The sequence below is a fragment of the Alexandromys fortis genome, unplaced genomic scaffold (assembly GCF_014885135.2).
Source record: "Alexandromys fortis isolate MF-2015 unplaced genomic scaffold, M_Fortis_MF-2015_v1.1 scaffold_66, whole genome shotgun sequence".
Classification (NCBI taxonomy): domain Eukaryota; kingdom Metazoa; phylum Chordata; class Mammalia; order Rodentia; family Cricetidae; genus Alexandromys; species Alexandromys fortis.
In genome coordinates, this window is record NW_026067950.1 from 3,509,709 (window position 1) to 3,515,708 (window position 6,000).

The window sequence follows — 6,000 nt, forward strand, 5'->3', positions numbered from 1 at the left end:
TAACAAAAAAGCATGGTTTCCTCATGCCTGGCAGAAATTTCAAACGGAAAGGGCAGAAAGAATTCTTTAACACAGCGAGCTCCTTCCCTTCTCCTGGGCCAAGTGTGTTAAAAATAAATCTGCTTCAGCCTTTCTCTCTGCGCTGCTTCTCGGCAAGAAAGTTGATCTGGCTGGGCGTAGTGAGAGCCCAGCTTTAAAAGCTAGCCTGCTCTCTCATTAAATTATTCTGCTGGCTGTGTGTTCTCATTAAAAATGCATACAGATCAGATAATTGCAGTAAGCATTATTAACCCAGCTTTACTTTTGAATATAATGGTCCCACTTTTAAGCTGGAAACAAAGACGGAGGCTGCCAGGAAAAGCAATGTAAACATTGAACTACAGTGTCTAAGACTAGCCAGGAAGCTACCTCTGGCTTGGTGGTTAAAATGTGCTTTTGAAACTCAATTAAAGCCGTTGCCCTGTAGCACCAGGGTGGCCCCCAATTTCTAAGAAACAGACATATTTCTGTTTCAAATGTTCAACCGGTTATTATTTACCATGATTTTTTAAAAAAATTCTTAATTTTAAGAGTGTTTTCAAAGAACAGGATCCATGTAAACTTTATTCTGTAGCTCACTAGAGCAGTAAAAACATTCTCTAAGAAAACAATGGCCTGGAGCTCTCATATAATTAAAAAAAATAATATATAAATGGGTCTGTTCTTTAAATAAATAAATAAAACCCTCGGTTTTCTGCCTCACCCCGAACGGGGAGGCATAGATTCCAGCTTTGCCATCCCTTCTCAAATCCAAATGTTACGTAAAACTCCAGGGTTTCCTGCGAGTATTCCGTTCGAATTAGTGGAATCCGGTCTCCCTGGCTTCCCTAAGCACACACATGGAATGCAGCATACTGCAGCAAACTCTAAACATTAAAGGGGGGGGGGGTCCTCCTACCTTGTTTAGCTCTGTTTGTCCTCCCCATGTACAGTAAACCCAAGAGCATCTGGCAGGACCGAGTGGCCGCGACTTCTCCACCGCATCATGAGGAAGGGAGGTCCATCCATGCAAAGAGTTCTCCGTCCGTCCCTGTTTATTGTACTCTGCGAGCCGCCGGCTGTGGCTGGAAAATTTTACCTTCAGATGATGAAGCAAAGACAGTCTAAACTCTGTTGCTGTGAGCTGCAGCCCTTCCTTCCCACAGGCCCCGCCCAGGAGCGGCCAGCCAATCCCTGGCCAGATCGTCAGTCCTCCTCGTCTGAAACTGGTCCTCATAGGATGACTGACACAGCAACACAGCGCTGGCAGGGTCTGAAAACAGTGCGTCCATACTGATGGAAGAGGGATCTCCCTCTCCGAAGAAAGCAGTCACAGCACCGAGACGAAGTGGTACATAATTGGCAGAGCCCGCAGAGGGGTAGCTCAGACAAACACGCTTCGAGACAGCCAGCCCGGAGCTGGGAATTGCATCGTAAACACTCCGGGAAACACGAAAACTCCTAAGATGGCCAAGAAATACAGTTGTACCCCAAACTGAAGTCCTCCTTATGCCATTTGACAAAGCATACGGATATAGATGTAGATATAAAGAAAAGAATTCAATGTCTGTCAAGGAAAGTAATACCTTACGAAACATATGCATGCATTTTCCGTGACTATAACCATGCCTGAGTAGGCACTCAGGACCGCATCATGCTTGCAGCCCCAGCACACAGCTTTTCTGGAGAGCAGCTGTCATTGCAGTGGCTACTTACTGGAACCCATACATCTTCCAGCTAAGTGCCCAGAGCATCAGGGACTTCAGTTGGGGAACGCTGAATGACAAAACGGATATCTGTCTATACGTTCAGCTTTGAGGCTGCTGGCTGGCACCCACGGAGGATCAAGTGTGCTGTAACCTTCTTAGATGACATTTAATAAAAACTCATGCGTCGGCCCACGGTGTCACTAACGCAGCGACAACTGCAGGAAGGTGGAGCTGGACTCAGAGCCACCCTCTGGTCTTAGGCTACTGAAGACGACCCGGAAGATGCTGGGATTCCCCCAAGAAAAAGCAAGAAAAGAGAACAGAAAGGGTTACCCCCCATCCCCCACCAGTACACAGCATTTCTGAAGGCTTAAAAAAACAAAAACAAAAACATATGGCATTTACAAAACACAATAAGCACATATTTCCTTTCCACAAAACACAACATTTGAGATCTTAAAAAGTTAAGTATGACGGTCTTGTGACTAACTCCAGGCAAGAACAAAGACCCTATTCATCTGAAGGATTGAGCCTAACTATATTTTTTTTATAAGCAACTGTTTAATGTATCTGGAATAGAGCAACAAGGTGGAATGCAATGATTTTTATTTTTTTAATTTTTGCCTTTGCATCTTTGAAACACGGCTTGTCTTGCGATTTGTGGACTAATTTTCTTCAATAGGCTATCCTGGTTTAGTCCTCTTTATTTTAACACCTAGTCTCATTTCTAGTCAATAACATCGTTTGCAGGATTTGGTTGAGTCTGTTGAAAATTTAAATTAGCTCCATTCAAACAGGTGGAGAACCTTTTAGCATCAACACACCGCTGTCACACACACACACACACACACACACACACACACACACACACTTGCGTGATCTCAAACGTACAACTAACCTTTCCCCATCTTCTCTTGCTTTTGGCAGCCTCCTAATCTTATTCCTTAAGCGTTAGCCCCCATCAACCCCTATTCTCAGCCCAAGAAATTAAGTCTGGTAGAATTTTCCTCCAAGCTAGGCCAGAGCTCTGACCTATTCCCTGTATGATACAAAAGCTGCCTGATGGCCTCTGGGATTTGGGCTCCTCAGCTCTGGGCTTCTTTGTTGCCAGACAGGTTTTTCTGAAGTCATGTAAAGTCATGTTCCTTTTACACTCAAACCTGTCCCTCCATAAAATCCAAATTATAGACCTTCAAGGTCCTACGAAATGTGGCCCCTGCCTTCACAGTCAACTCTACCCCTCATGCCTGCCTTCGGAAAGGAGCCTCCCTCCTCTCTATCCCATGTTTATTTCTTTCTTACCAAGTGCGGGGACCTCAGCTCACCTGTCATTCCTTTGTTAGACCGTCCTCATCCACACTAGCTTCTCTGATGTTCAAAAGGCCTTCTGTACTGTTCATTGTACCAGGCTATTTTAAGCCCTTAACAATGTAGCCTTGTATAGCTAGCTTGCCTGAGTTGCTCTTGCCATTTTCTAAGGCAAGGTTTGTGTCCTACATTAATTAAGGGAATGTACGTAAAACATCTGCTCACTGGTGGGCAGAGGCTGACTAGATGATGGCTGTCCCCACGGTCATTTCTGTGTCGGTCAAGAGGCCACACGCAAACATGCTGATTATTTGTATCACAATGACATCATACGTACTCATTCGTACAAGCCAAAAACATGGCACTTTGTCCTGGCTTTCCTCTCCAACCACAATGTGAAATGCATTGTCAAAGTCTGTCAAGTGTAATGCCTGAATATTTAGAACATTTTCCTTTGTTCCTTCTCTGTCAGTGTCCCTTGTCCAGGTGACTGACATCCTTTGTGTTGACTCTTGAAATAATAGTTGCTTCCCGAGTGTTGCTTTCTCTCTCTCTCTCTCTCTCTCTCTCTCTCTCTCTCTCTCTCTCTCTCTCTCTCTCTCTCTCTCTCTCTCTCTCTCTCTCTCTCTCTCCCACGCTCTCTCCTTCTGCATCTATGATGTCCTACACACCTAAGGCTTATAGTGTGTGTTACTTCTCCACCACCAAGCTACAGTCCAGTTCTTGCCTTTTTTAAAAATTTGAGAAATGACTTCACTAAGTTGCCCAGACTATGGGTGACGGACTCTGTGGCCCTCTCTCCTCAGCCTCCAAAGCAGCTGGGGTCCAGACCCGAGTTCTCGACCCTGGCTGTGAACAGCTTCTTGACCCCCTTCAAGCCTTTCAGGACGCTTCATCCAGAGCACTAACATTTTAAAAGAAATCTTGTTTTTCATACTTCTTTGCTTAAAACGTTATTAGGGACTGAATTGTTCACGTCCCCTACCAAAGCTTCAGATACTGATGCGCTAACCTCGGAGGGATGATATTTAGAGAGGAAGCACCTGGGGAATCAGGTTCGATGAGGTCATGGGGATGGGATCTTCTCAAGGAAATTCCTGTCTTTATAAGGAGAGACACCAGGAGGAGGCGTCTTTCTTTCTAAGTTGGGAAGTCACGGTGAGATGTCCTGCAGGGCAGGAGAATCCTCACTGATGCAGAGCATGCCTGGGCTCTCCCCTCACAGCTCCAGGGCTCAATCGGGAGAAACCGGATATCTATGTATAACTGGAATGTATGGGATTTCATTATGGCAGCAGTCCTAAGTCGGGCTCCCCAGAGCCCGTGTAAAGCCAGGGTGGCTCTGTGCGTGTTCAAACCTAGAACTAGGTGGTACGTGAGGACAGGAAAAGCTAGGGGGCCAGCTAGCCAGTAGCCCCGTGTGCACAGCAGCAAACAGCAAGAGACACAGTCTCAAAAAGATGGGAGGACACTGACACTCGGAGTTGTCTTCAAATGTCCACATGCAAGCTACAGCATTCACACATGTGCACCCACATGCTTCCCACAAACTCACACACCCATGTGCACACTACACACACACACAACACACACACATGCATACATGCACAGATGTGCACACACTACATACACAGACACCACACATACAAACATGCATACACCACACATACATGCACAAACATGCACACACCATATACACAGACACCACATAATATACCACACACACAAACATTCACACACCACATACACACACAAACATGCACACACCACATACACACACACCACATACACACACATCACAAACACACACACCACACACACATCCACACACATATCCACAAACATACACCACATACATACACATACACAAACATGCACACACAACATACACAGACACCACATATATACACATAAACCACATACACACACCACATACATACACCACACACACACACACCCTATACAAACATGCACACACACCATACACATAATATAAACATATATATTCTGTGTATTTGCATGTATAACCTTTGAATTGCTCTTAGGAGCAATTCTCCACCTGTCTTCAAGGATCCCGTGGAGCCTTTGCCTCCCTAGCCTACCCGGAGGCCATCTTTGCAGGCCTACAGGCTGGCCCACAGGCTGGCCATGAGGCCCACCTGTTGCTCTCTCTCACAGCCCTGTGAACTCAAGAGCCGTGCGTCTCAGATCCCACAGTGCACGCGAATCCCTCAGGGATCTTGTTAAAATGCAGATCCAGTCTCGGGAGTCCCTGGGTGGATTCTGCTTTTCCTAACAAGCTCCCAGGTGAGCACGCCTGTCCATGACGACTGTTCAAACACTGAGGTTTTACAGATGGCGTCTGCCCCGCTGCTCCTGCCACAGAGTGCGGTTACACATTAATTCGGTTAGTTATTATTTCGTGTTTAGCTCCTGTCAGCTTGTGAGCATCAGAAGTCAGCAAGTTCTCTCATGCATCTGATCGCTATGTGCCTGGCACACGAGGTGATCAATGACAATGTGCATTAAAGGGGCAAACTGATGGAGCCAACACACCTTAGAACCAAGCTGGGTTTCCCATCTCTGTTCCCTCCTAACCCTTCCACTGCCTCTTTTTCCTTCTACCCTCCTTTTTATTACTCCATACAAATTTTCGAAAGTGTGTAAAGAGATGCGGGGTGGTGGTGGTGCACACCTTTAACACCAGCACTCGGGAGGCAGAGGCAGGCGGATCTCTGTGAGTTCAAGGCCAGCCTGGGCTACAGAGTGAGTTTCAGGATAGGTGCCAAAGCTACACAGAGGAACCCTGTCTCAAAAAAAAAATGTGTAAGAGACTGAATTAATATTGGAAAAAACTTAATCTTTACTGATGTTATATGTTAAGAAAAAAAGAGAATGGGTAAAATAAAAACAGATATAGTATAAAACATAGCCAGATGATGTCAGGGCATAGTGGCTAGTGCCT

The 6,000-nt window shown here is 45.7% G+C and overlaps 1 protein-coding gene across 4 annotated transcripts in view; it reads right to left on the reverse strand.

The window, feature by feature from the left end:
• Mbnl2 (muscleblind like splicing regulator 2) overlaps positions 1-1,153 on the reverse strand; it is a 145,228-nt gene extending 144,075 nt beyond the window's left edge. For 3 of the 4 annotated variants that reach the window (XM_050150446.1, XM_050150443.1, XM_050150444.1), the window contains exon 1: positions 938-1,153. The gene's annotated coding sequence lies outside the window, so the exon portion shown is untranslated. The remainder of the gene's footprint in view (positions 1-937) is intronic. The other variant, XM_050150445.1, reaches the window with a different exon arrangement.
• Between the last annotated feature and the right edge of the window lie 4,847 nt (positions 1,154-6,000).